Raw genomic sequence first — 14,682 nt, 5'->3', positions numbered from 1 at the left:
TTTTGGCTAAGTAAAATATTTTTCAAATAACATTAGAAATGCCTTATCTCTATACTTTCACAAATTAGAAACACTTTATTATAAATATTAGAGAGATACTTTATGTATTTCAATCCCATCCTCTGTAGGTAAAGGAACAAAAGAAAAATGAAGCAACATCTTCTTGAAATAAATCCAAGAACATAGTAGGTCCATATAGAAGCAGCTGTGAGACTGATATCCACAGACTAATTCTGCTTCTAGATGAACACATAGACTAGAATTCAGATCCCGGGTCTGAGTCATGGGATTCATATGGAAGTCAGTCTGAAGTGGCAAAATACATACTATGCATATAATTTTCATAGGAAATTAGTTCTTTGCAACACTTAAAATAGAAAAACTATTTTAAAAAAAGTTGGTGCTTGTTCATTCAGAATATAAATGAAATGATTAAATCATCTCACTCACAAATTGTCATTTACTTATGGTGATTAAATTTGAACAGCTAATGGGAAGGTCTGCCAGTTGTTTACCATAAGTGACCTATCATCACATATCTAATAAACACTGAACATTTTCAAGTATAGAAGAGAGTTTATTTATGGCATGTGGAGGGAGGTGATAAAGAGAATAGGAGTAAAGGCTGGCCATGATCAGGTTGGTGGGAGGGGAATGGAGAGAGAAGGGACAAAGAGGGAAGGTAGGAAGAGAAGAGAAGATGAGAGGAGAGGAGAGGAGAGGAGAGGAGAGGAGAGGAGAGGAGAGGAGAGGAGAGGACAGGACAGGACAGGACAGGACAGGACAGGACAGGACAGGACAGGACTGGACAGGACAGGACAGGACAAGAGAAGGCAAGAGAAGACAAGAGAAGAAAAGAGAAGAAAAGAGAAGACAAGACAAGAGAAGACAAGAGAATAGAAGAGAGAAGAGCAAAGACAACATTGAACATATTTTAAGAGGTTTTGAAATTTATCAAAGTCATTAAAGCTGCTTTAAGAGTAAAGCACAATAATAAACCTAAATGCTAATATTGTTTATACTATAGCTAATACAGCATCACATATATTCATGAGACCAAATATTTAGCAGTATCCAAAACATTTTGGTGCTGATATTTTGCGAACAAAATATTAACTTCTTAATATTTGAAGTTTCATGAGTGTAATATAATTAACATTGATATTTTTAAAAAATAACGTTTTAAAAATAAGTATATCTGCCAAGAAGAAACAAATGGACCTGGAAACACCTAGGTGGGGTAACTAAGGTTCAGAAAGACAAATAATAAATGTTATTTCTCAGGTTGATCCTAGCTTTTAACTTTTATAAATAAGTATTTATGAGAGAGTAAGTGTGGGAGGAGGCAAGAAACTCTGAAAGAGGCTCAGGGTAACAGAAACGTGACTGTTAGGATAGACATGGGGTGGGGGGGACTGTAGAAGGCCCGTAATGTGAAAGTATAAAGTAGCAGACAGGATGCAGACATTGAAAACTATTAGAAAGGGGAGGAGTTGGAGAGGAAGGGTGAGTGGAAAATAGAGAGGAGAAATTAAACCTACTGCACATAAAGGCCACAAGGAAACATCTATGTTTCTTTTTATTTTAACGTTAAAATAAATAAAAAAATAAATTAAAATGAATATGAGCATTGTAAACTTTCAGGAAAAAGTAGATTTTTCTTGAAGTTTTCAAAATGGTTTTCTGTGTAAGTCAATAAGACAAAAGAAAAAGCAAAGTAGTATCTTAAAAGGAAATTAGAAAAAGGAAATGATTTGTGAAGAAACGTACAAAATGGATACGTAGCTTGAATGCATAATAAAATGATAGCATAACAGTTATCAAAGCCATAGTTAAATACAGACTGTATATAAGCCTCAGAATCTGTCCTAACTCAACCACAATGTGGAAAGTTATTCATACTCTAAATGAATATAACATTCCTCACAAATATTCACCTACATAGGAATATGTAACACAAAAGTTATGATTAGCTTTACCAAAACAAAAAACAAAAAACAAAAAAACCCTAGTAACATAAAATAGAATTTTTCTAGTAGACATTTTGACTACTAATTATTAATCAAAATGATTTGAATTATTATGTATTTTAGTATAATTTTGAAATCATAAGAAATGAGGTCCTGATCCATATTTATATATTGGGGGCAGATACCGACTCTATCTATCTATCTATCTATCTATCTATCTATCTATCTAATCTACCTATATCCGCATATATAATATATGTATGTATAGTTTTATAATATAGTAATATATATTTATATATAATTACTGAATAATATAATAATTTTATGTTTAATCTGGAGTGCTGTCAATTTTTTTTAAATTGTTGCATGAATATATCTTCTTCATCAATATGTGAGTGATTGAATTCCAAATATATTCTTCCATTGTAATTTTGCATTTATATTTTCTCAAATATGCCCTCTCATTACAAAAAGAATACTTTTTACCATTTCGTATTGCTGGAGATAGATTCCAGGGAATGAGACAGACTAAAGCCACATTTTAGCACCAAGCTTCAGCTTCAGCTTTTAAGGTTTATAATTTTCAAGAAATCCAATTTTATTCAATTACTCAGAATGAACTAGGAAGCTAGAAGTTATGAGGCTTTATTATAGTTTTAAGAAATTCAGATGTTAATTCTTTTATTCTTGTTTTGGTGGACTTGAGTCAACTTTGTGAATGGTCTGATGTGTTGGTTCATGTTTACAGTTTTGTGAATAGACACCCAGGTATTGGCACCACTTGTTCAAGACATGTTCATTTTTTTTCATTGAATGGTTTGATAATCTTGTGAAAATCAAATTATTTAGACATGTATGTATTTATCCTAGATTTTTTAATTTTACAGAACAATCTTGTTTATCCTGTGTGACTATCAAATGAAGCAGTGTTTGTTGCTTTTTAGTAAATTTTGAGGTTGAACATTGTTCTATTTTTAAGCTTATTTTTAGTATTATGAATTATTCCCAGTTACATTTGAATTTTGAAATCATTGGTAAGGTTTTATCTTTTCTACAGATATTTTCTGGTAGGTTAGTATTGATCACATTCCATCGGACCATGAATTAGAAGACAGATTTCATCTTAATTTTAAACCTTCTGTGATATAAAAGTGGACATTTAATTCTGACTTCTTCAATATTCTTAAATGTTTAGCATTCCTCACTTAAAAGTTATCTTTTTGATCCTACTACTAAATTAACATTTTTTCAATGAAAGTTCTGTGTTGTTTATTGATGTGAAACTATAGCTGAATTTACATATTGATCTTTGTATATTGACTCATTAATATATAAAAAAGGAGTTTTCTCTTATTTTGTTTGTGGATGCCTTATAACTTGTACACTTATGAAATTTCATCCTCTTGAAACAGAAATCAAGTTTTTCCGGTGCAATCTCAAGCATTTTAACTATTCAGCACTCAGCATTTTAATACTAATGCTTTCTTTGTTGATTTCTTTTAAGGATGTTGATAACTACCAAGCCAGTGTCCTTATCACAGAAGGAGGTGGTATTTTCTCAAGTCCTTTTGACATCCACTGAGGTGATCCTGTGTACTTTGTTCTTAATTATGTTAATAAAATGATAGATGAAAAGAATGAATTAACCATTTTTGTTATGCTTGTTTTTCTTGACATTGATCAGAAGTTCCTTAAAGTCTGTATTCTTGTATACAACAAATATAGTCCCCATTTTGTTATCCTTTCCATTTTCAAAATTTTTGATTGTATATATTTACATATTTCTTTGAAGTCTTGAAAGTATTTGGGGAAGAATTCCTTCTGTTTCATATATATCACACACATATATGTATATATGAAGAGAGGAGAGAAAGAGAGAGAGAGCGAGAACAAGAGCAAAAGAGAGAGAGAGAGACAGAGAGAGAGAGAGAGAGAGAGAGAGAGAGACAGAGACAGAGACAGAGACAGAGACAGAGAGAGGAGAGAAAGTATGAGCAGGGAAATATAAATGTACATGTGTATAAATGTGTGAAAGCCAAAAGCAATATTTCCTGACTTCTTTGATCATGATGTACATTACTTTTGAAGACACTAACAAACCCAGGCACTCATTAATAGATTAAATTTGCTGTCCATAAAGCTCCAGAGATTGTCTTGCCCCTGCTTCACATTACTAAGGTGTTAGGATTAGAGATGCAGTTGATGATGCCTTAGACTTGCGACTGTGCATCTATTCTCAGAACTCCGTACATGTGCCATAGGAAGCTTATCAGATGAACCATATCCCTAGCCCTGAAAGATTCATTGTAAATACTATCAGACGGTTTTAATAGAAGAGTTTGTACTTGATAACTCTATCCTAGCTTTGAGTTTTACTTCTTGCCTCCCAAATCCTCATGATGAGTCTGAGTTTGGTGTATTTGAGTGTATTTTATTATAAGAAGAACATGATGAATCTGTATATTTCTATATCCCTGGGAACAGAGTTTTTCAAAAGTCTCATAGAAATTTTATTCCTTAAATTTGACTGTTCACATTCTTGGTTAATTCATTGTTGATGCCAACAGTTGTTTATATCCTGTGGTAAACTCTTGAAGATCAACAGCTATCTTTTAATATTGCAGCATATCACTCCAAGAAAAAGGCCTTCCCTATTGGAAGGGAAACTCACTTCAAGTAAGGACTGGATTAGGAGAGTTGCAGTGACATATTTTTTGTGAAAATATCTCTTATATTCTAAGATTGAAGCTTCTGCTGATACTTACAAAACCCAGTGACTTCCTAAGGTCACTTGCAACATCCTGCCTGTTTGTTTAATGTGTCTTTAATAGAGCATTGCAATAACCATTCTGACCTGGTTGGATTTCACATGTAATCTCTTCTGGGATTTCCAACCTTAATTTAATCTTAAATTGTATGTTATCCCATACCCCATAGTCAAACATCGATTCATATGTATGCATATGTGAATTTATTTGTAATTTATTTGTTGAAAACTGCAAATGTATCAAAAGCGAGTTGCAAATATTTCAAAAACTACTCACCATAAGTGTTGGAAGCAACATAAAATATTTGATAATGGTGTTTTGCATTAATGAGAGCTTTGAGGTCATTTGTAGCTAGTTGGAGTAAATAACTTAGCCCAATAACAGTGTTAACGATTTCTGTATAGTGTCCCTCATTCCTTTCCTATGTTCATGTTTCTATAATGTTCAATATATACAAGGCAAAGCCATTTGTTACTGAGAGTTAGACATTAAGTAGGGATAAGGATAGACACAGGCAATAAGGAGAGATCAGACCCACACAACAAAGATTACAGACAAACCAGAATCTATGAACTATGAACAGAAGGAAAAACAGAGAGAGAATTTGAAAAATTTTTATTGGACATTTTCTTTATTTACATTTCAAATGTTATCCCCTTTACCAGTTTTCCCCCCACCCTGAAACCTCCTATCCCATCCCCTCTCCCCTACTTCTATGAGGGTGTTCCCCCACCCACCCACCCACTCCTGCCTCCCCACCATGGCATTTCTCAAGACTGGGGCATTGAGCCTTCACAGGACCAAGGGCTTCTCCCCACATTGATGCCCAACAAGGCTGTCCTCTGCTACATATGTGGCTGGAGCCATGGGTCCCTTTACGTGTATTATTTGGTTGGTGGTTTAGTTCCTGGGAGCTCTGGGGGTTCTGGTTGGTTGATATTGTTGTTCTTTCATGTACCAAAATGTTTAAAATTCTCAGTAATTCCATGTAACAGTTTGGAGGAAATGAAGTGCAAAATTTTTACAGGTCCTATATTGAATTGCAATCATCAACTGTACTTTCTATCTAAACATCTATCTTCTTATTTAACACAAAGACATTCTGCTTATACCTTATATTTGTTGTCATTTAATATAATTGTATAATCATTATAAACTAAACAAAACATGTATAAATGTACATCTCAATTTATTATTTATTGCTCATTGAGCTTATAAACTGTTATACACCTTTTAGATCATCCTTCACTTAATCTTATAATTGTTTTGTGATCCAGGAAGATATTTGGAAAAAATATATTTATAATACAGCTAATTAATAACTGAGTCCTATCCTTACTCTGGAGATTAGTTGTTTGAATTGCATGAATTGAGTGTAAAATTACACTGAATATGTGTTGCTATGTGAAACCTGTTATCTTTGTTAGAAATTTCACCTATGTTTGATGTGGTAAACACAAAGACATAAAGAGGGGGGAAGGAGTTGTTTTTCAATCTCATTTTCTCCTTTAGACCCATTAAGGGAAGTAAAGAATTATATTCTGTATCGAAAAGGATTACATTTATATTCTTTCATTTCTAAAATAGGTTTCTCTCTTTGAAATGGGAACAGTTTCCTAACTTAAAGTAGGTAATTACACACTCCATTAAACAAGTAATTAACAGATTACAATTTGGAAAAAAAAAGAAAACTTGAAAATGTGCAATTTAGATTCTGAATGTGAAAAGTAGTGTTATAATTAGCATAATACCTTTGGAAATAGATTAACAAGTACACAATAAAAATGAAAAAAGGAAACAATCTATTTGCTCCATATAGATCAGACACTGAAGATAGCTTTTCTTGAGTCAAATCCAACATTATTTTAAGAAAGCTTTATCTTAGAATTATTGCTGTTTTACTCTAAACATCAAAATGACCACATTTTGATGTATAAAATGTCTCCTATCCAAAGAGACCATGACTGTGTAGAGTCAATGTTTTAAATTGTCTTCTAACAATAGATCCCTGAGGCAAGCAGCCAATGCTTGTGAGCTCAATCTCAACATGTGTAATTCAAATTGGTAGTCTGAAATTGAAAAAAAAGGAGACAGTCAGAGCACTATGTATGTGTTTTCCTTTCCATAGCAAGGTCCAAACTGTTCATAAAAGAAATTCAAAGGAAGCATGCTCATAGACTCTTTTCTATCCTGCCTCCCAGGAGAGGGACTTTATTCTAAAGTGGAAAAACTTCTCATTCTCCTTGCTAATCTTCTTTGCAAGAAGATAAAGATAGATAAGTAGATGAAGGATAGATAGATAGATAGATAGATAGATAGATAGATAGATAGACAGACAGACAGATAGATAGCCAAGTGATTGAAAACACCATAAACAACTTTCAACAGTTGTAATAAAATAAAATTCCAAGGTATAAGTAGCCTTGCAATACAATATTTTTATGCATATAAATTCTGACTTAAGTCCATATTGAAATCTCTATAATAAGGAAGAAATAAATGTGAGATCATCAGTCTAGCTGTTCTAATGAGCCTACTACAATGCCCCTTCACATCATACTAGTAGGGCTAGGGTGTACCAGATTGCCAGAAATCTGGGATGTTTGATAAAAGCAAATAAAAATCTTCAATGAGAAAACTGTTTTGACCATGTGAAAAAATATTCAAATTTACATTATGCAAAATTTATCCATCAACCATTTTCAAAGACTCTGTACGTTGTTTTTATTCTATATTGAAAAATAAACATTAGAGAGCGCTACAAAAAGAACTTTTACAGCTGAAATCTTTCTTTAAAAGATATTTAGTATGTTCAAATACACCAACATGGAGATGATACAAAGAATGTCAAAGAGCCGAAGGCTTTTGACTCACTGCTTCTGCAAGACAAGAAGATAGTGCTGCTGTCAGCTGCCATTACATTCGCCTCACAGTATTAGATATTTTATTAGTAAAACATATTATCTCAGACTGAGGTAATGAAATTTTAGGCCATAGTGTTGAATGTTAATAAATCTGAGTTCTACAAGTACCTTTGCACTTGTTTTGTTAACTTGTAGTGTTTCTTTTATTAACTTCTCCTAGATTCCATATTAATCATAAACTTTTTTTTATCAATACATGGCATTTTTTCTAGAAATAATTATTTTATAGATGCTTCCAGAAATATCTGTGACTTTGGCTGATTTAAATTTCAGCTATTATGGTATGTTTACTTTTTTTGATAACAAAATTATTATGTCAAATATGTCTATCCATGTGTGTGATTAATCTTTGAGATATTACATATTGGTATATTGTAAAAGTGATATTCAGAGTGGTTAGTGTTAGAGTTCCTTCAGTTGAAAGTTTCTGTCCCAAAAGAATGAGCTTTTGATAAGTTACTATGTATTTCAAAAAGCAGAAATAATACATCATCACCAATGTCTTTTTATGTACCAAATACATGATTTGTTCATTGAGAAATAATTGCTAAGTGCTATGCTTCCTGCCACCACACTCTATTTGATATTGAAGCAGAATACGAAATATAACAGACCTTTGGCTTTGGGACATAACTTGACAATAGCAGCTACTTTTCCAAAACCCAAGCATACTTTGGAAGCATTGTAATTTCACAGAGCCATTCCAGATGAAAGGAAATTGTCAGATCTCTCTAAAGATCGCAGTGTTTCACTCCTTTTCATTTCAAACATCAGTTTTAGCTATCACGTGCCAGTTATCCTTGACAGGAAAAACAGCTAGTATCAACATCAAACATCACAATCTTTCAGGAAATACTTAAACTCTAAGGCTATTGTTGACTTCTAAGTACAATCTGAACCTGATTCTTGACAGAGAATAAAGTTTTCTCTGTGACTATAACTTGAAGTGTGATATGTGAATGCATATATATCGACATTAATAAATTGTCTTTGATTATGCAATGCAGCCTCAATCAATCTGTCGACAATCTTAAAGACATAAACTTTCCCAAAGAGACAAGTAAACTCATAATTTTTTAAAGAAAGCATTTTAATATTGAAATAAACAAAAATATTAGCTCTACTCAGTGTGTGTGATTGCTTTACTCTGGAGGCATTGTGGGAAGGATATTTGTGTACTGGAGCCATAGTGGTCTTTACTCAGAGCTCCAAGTAAGTCATAAGTGGAAAGTTAGATTGCAAAACAAATCAAAATAAAATTACAACAAACAAAACAAAAACAAACAAACAAAACTGACCTGAGTTTTAGTTTTGGCCTCAGACGTAGGAACTTCCATTAATTTCACCCTATGATAACAAAAATTTCTTGTCTGTTTTGACAGGATGATAGATAGAATACCAAAAACTACAACATATAATAAATACACACACACACACACACACACACACACACACACACACACACACACACACAAACACATATAATGTGTCTTTGGAGAAATCTTAACAAGACAGCTGATTCATAGTACGATTCTGCCTATATAAAGTCAGAAGGAACTGCCATACTCAACCATTATGCAGATGAACTCAAAGTCATTAATTTGTGTGTGTGTGTGTGTGTGTGTGTGTGTGTATGTATGTGTGTATGTGAAAGAGTCCTTCCTAACTGACATGGTTCTACTGAATCTGGAAACCTCAAAATGTATTTTCTTGTTAGCTGTTCAATAGATTGTTCCACACCTAAAACAAGTCATTAAATCAACTGTACTGAAAAGAAAGCTTGGAGATTGATCATTTATTATTTAATTAAAACAAAATTTACAGCTAAATCATCCTACTTGAAAACTCTGTGGTGTCATTTCACTTTCTAAGGATGAACAATTTTATTTAGTTAGTTCATAAGGACAACCTCCTTTCAAGTATTTCTAAACCACGCGCATTTATATTATGTGATATGTACAAGCAAATCTCACTGAAAAAATTGTAGAGATTGTGCTAAACCATCAATTGGTATAGGAAGACATTTTTTACTATATTAATATATAAAATAAAAGAATATGAAGTTTCTTTTTGGAATTTACAAAATCAGAGACTCAGAAAAAATATGCCATCTCTTTTTACTATATAAGGATGGGTCATCTCTTAAAAATCAGAGCTCAGTAGATAATTCTGAAAGGCCAACAATTTGTCCTTCAAGCAAATGCTTGCAATATGAAATATTGTTTGAGAGACTTCTTGGGCAGGGGACGAAGAAGAAAATAATCTTGAGGCAGAGGGAACAAGAGACCTGAATGGCAAAGGGGAGGGAGAGGGGAAAAGGGAAAAATAATCAGGTATGGGGGGGGCATAAAAAAACCAGAAGGGCCAGGAGAATGAATAGAAATATGTAGCTGCAGGGGATGTGGGGTAGAAGGAACCTTTAGAAAACAACAGTGACCTGGGAGGTGAAACATTCTCAGGACTGAGTGAGAGTGACCTTACCTGAAGTGTTCAAGTGGGGAAAAAGACAACCTCATAGTTGATGAGGACATCAACCAACCCGTAATTTTTTGACCCAAAATTTTTCCTGTCTAAAAGAAATGCAGGGGCAAAATGGGGCAGAGACTGAATGAAAGGCCATCCAGTGACCAGCTCAACTTGGGATCCAGCCCATGGGTGGGCACCAAACCCTAACACTCTTACTGATTCTATGTTGTGCTTGCAGACAGGATCCTAGCATGGCTGTCCTCTGAGAGGCTCTACCAGCATCTGGCTGAGACAGATTCAGATACATACAGCCAAGCATAGTACTGAAGTTGGTGGATCCCTATGGAAGAGTTAGGGGAAGGATTGAAAGAACTGAAGGGGAAGACCAACTATGTCAGCTAACATGGACCCCTGTGGGCTTTCAGAGACTAAACCACCAATGGAAGAGCATACATACAGGTCCAAGGCCGCCAAAACATATGTACCAGAGGATCCCTTTGTCTGGTCTCAGTGGAAGAGGATAAACCTAATCCTGTAGAGGCTTGATATTCCAAATTCCCTCCCAAATTCAGACCCAAACCCAATCATTAACATTTGTTACCTATAAATAAATTTACATATAACTTGAACCCGCTGAGTCCTTTTAGTGTAGCCTGAGTATCAGTATTCCTAGAACTGACTACTGCACTTGACAGCCAATTCCCAACTTGGGAGGTCATCCCCTGGAAAAGTCCAATTTGCCCAGGCTCAACAGATATTACTTGCCTGTTACTCTTCATCTAGAATAAAGTTCCATGAGATTGCACTCATCAGTTGAGATGTTGTCTTAATTAAACCCCTAATTTAAATCAAGACTAGCTTATAGTTCAGAGGTTTAGTCCATTGTTGCTCTGGCAGGAATTATGGCAACACACAGGCAGACATAGTGCTTGAGAGATAGCTGAGAGCTCTGCATCTGAATCAGCAGGCAGCAGGAAGAGACAATGAGCCACTAGGACTGGCTTGAGCTTCTGAGACATCAATACCCACCTATTGTCAAACATCCTCCAATGAGCCATAACTATTCCATACCTACTAATAGTGCCACTTATTGTGAGCCTATGGGAGCCATTTTCATTCAAACCATCATAGATGTCAACTGATGTTGTAATTTCTTAGGCCTTGTTTAGGGATCCATGTTGTTGAGATTTCATAGGTGTAACATCCCTGTCATTAAAGGGCATAATCTACAACAGACTTCCTTGTCCTTTGGCTTTCACAAACTTTCGGCCCTGCATTCCATTGTATTCCCTGAGATGGGGGTGTAGAAGTTGAGTTGTAGATGTGTTAGTTGGAGCTGGGCATGCTATGGTCAGTTTTTACCAAATGGCATTCTTCAGTAGTCTCCTACTGCTAGACAAAAAAAAAAGTGCTTCTCTGGTGAGGGATGCGGTTACATCAACCTGTCCAGATACAATTAGTCATTAGAAAGTAAATTGTATCGATGTAGGAAACTTGCAGTATAGGCTGTCCTCTATGGTCATTGGACAATTGCCTTCTCAAAAATTCTGAGACCTTCAGCACTGTGTACTTTGATTCAACTAATGAAATCCTTGAAACGAAGCAATTTAAGTCTTATTAAACAGGTATAGAATATCTTTCTTTGTAATTATATCTTAAATAACACAGTATAACAATGATTTATTTTTTGTTTTTACTGTTATACGATTCTGTTGTATATAAACAGGGAGATGTGAGAATGTTAAACACAAATAAAAAGTGTATTATATAAAAGGCATATAAATCCACAGATTTTGATATTCTAGTTCACACTGTAAGCTGAATTCTAGAAATAGTGAAAAGTGACTGTATTTGGAAATTGAAAAAATGTCTTAATGGGTTTTTACAGTATGAATTAATATGGAAAATTTATTATTAGAAGGGTAAATTACTTTCAATTGCAGATTTTTTGTTTCAATAGCAAAATTTTATTTCAAAAAGCCTTCCAACGGGATCTCTGAATTGCATGACTCTGAATATGTAAAGTCATTTGTCAGTTACAGAAAACAAAATCTTGCTTTATAATATTAAAATGATGTCCAGTATAGGAAATTAGTTTGTATAGGCCTTTAACTTTTGTTACCCTTTAATGATATCTTGTTCATGTCCAAATACATTCAGCATGTTCATATAATAGTTATCAATTACTAAGGCTTTCAGAGACATGAAATATTCTAACACATTGTAAGAGAAAATTGACAGCTGATATTTCCATTTCATCATGAGATACTCTGACTCACATGTGAAAACTGACACAAGTAGATACGATTAGGATGTATTAGGGTGATGTTGGCTCTGTCAATATTTCTGTCAAATATTTTGAAATGTAAAGGGAGTTTCTAATGATTCATAGAATCTCATATCTTACAGATCTTAACAATCAAATATACCTGAAATCTTCTTCAAATAGAATAATGGAATCTGTTGAAATAAAATAACATCAGGACACACTGAAGGGTTCAGTGACATATATGTATGTGTATACATGTATGTATGTCTTCCTGTATATTTGGAGTACTGTAATTCAGAGGATATTGGATGGAGGGCATAGAGCATTACTTCCTGTGACACAGTTTTTATGTGAAACAAGTCCTATTTTGCACCAACCATGACTTCAGTGTCCTTTTTGGTTATCCCAATAAATCACTTCCAGAGGATGTCATGAACTTATTAGTAAGATTTTAAATCTCTCCTCCAGCTGTACAACTTGGCAAATGCTGGCAGAACAAAAGGTCTCCACGGATTCAGCATTTAGCTCCCATGTAACACACACCAAAGAGTGGAATCACAACAGGAGAGGATTAACTGACTCACAGTTAATAGACTAGATTTTATGGGAGTTGATAATATTCATAAGTTTAAGTTTTTTCTTAATACTGTAATCGTACAATGAGCTATGGTGTTTAGCAGGAGTATCTCACCAATGAGTTGCTGGGATTATTCTTCTTTATTCTTTAATAATTTTTACCAACGTGTTTGATAAGTTTATTTATAATTACTCCAAAATCCATAATCTTTGCAAGTAATATCTCTATTAGAGTGTTAACCATTTTTTGAAAGCTTCCATATCTTTCCAGGCTTTTGTTTTTAATGTTCTGAAAGTTTCAAAGCAGTAGTTAATAAAATATTAAAATTTCAGTGTGTGTGTGTGTGTGTGTGTGTGTGTATGTGTGTGTGTGATTAGAATTAGGAACCAGCTCTAAAACAAAACCTTCAAATAAGTTTATTGATTATAATTTAGTGACTGTTAATTTCAATTTTTTTTCATAATGCTTCCAATACTTGCTTTACAATTACTCTAAGAATGCTCACAAAATCTAAAGGCTATTAATTAATATATCTCCTAGGAAACATTTTAATAAACAAGCAGTATAATACTAATAGCAGCAGTAATTCTTGCGATTCAGTATATGCACTGTGTGCCTGATACCATCTTGAATATCTCATTATTACACTTCTGAGCCTTCTTGTTATATTTAAATAAATATTATTTTCATGCTTTAATATTCAATTTTCTAAACCACTGGTCCAGTAGAAACTCAAAAGAGAAAATAAATGCTATGCAGATTTTTTAAATATATGTTCATGCACATATATTTATATATTATATGTATCTCTCATATATTTGCCACACATGAACACATGCCATTGTTGATTTGCTCTAAATATTTATGTCTTCCCCATTTTGCATATTAAGACTTAATCCCTGATAGGATAATAATTAGGAAATGAGTGTTTGAGCTTGTGATTTTATCATAGTGGTTGAGCCTTTTTGGATGATACTGGTGCCCTCACTGGGTGGGTTGGAAGGGTGCCCATGTACCTCTGCTGTTACTTGTGGTGCTATGAGATGACAAGGCAATACCCTCTGTAAGCCTGAAGATGTCTGTCACCACGTAGTGTCAACTCCATTTTGAAGCTTGCAGCCTCCAGAACCACAGGCAACAAATACCTATTATGTATAAGGAACCAAATTTACGGCATTTTATTATAACAGCCCTTAAAAACGGAATATATGTGTATTTGTACCTCAAAAGCAAGGGAGATAAGATACATGTCAGTTCAGGATACAAAAACCCACACTTCGATTTTATGTTCCTCCATCACCTATGCTTCCAAAGCAGAATGGTATAACTCCATTTTTAAGGCTTCATTGGCAGATGACTGTGTCACTATTTACTTTCCCTGCACCTTAAAGCTGAAAAACTCAGCACATCATATGTTAGCTATGTAGTTGTGAATTTCTAATGTGAATTCAAATGAGTATTCATATAATGACATAACTATTGCATACCAGCCAGATTTAAATGCTTATAAAATATATATGCCACCTGGAAAATATTTTTGATCATTTCAGGTGGTCTTCCTTAATCAGATTACAAGAATTCCTTTTCTTTATATCCACATCTCCTAACTTGACTGTGTGTTCACTGATTGTTCAGGTCTGTGTTATTCTTGTGAGACTGAAGAATAGGAGGGGGTGAAGAAGTTGGGAAAGACTGAAGAGGAGTAAGT

The sequence above is a fragment of the Grammomys surdaster genome, unplaced genomic scaffold, assembly GCF_004785775.1.
Source record: "Grammomys surdaster isolate TR1022 unplaced genomic scaffold, NIH_TR_1.0 150, whole genome shotgun sequence".
In the NCBI taxonomy this organism is placed as follows: Eukaryota; Metazoa; Chordata; class Mammalia; order Rodentia; family Muridae; genus Grammomys; species Grammomys surdaster.
Note: the sequence above shows the minus strand (reverse complement) of the source record.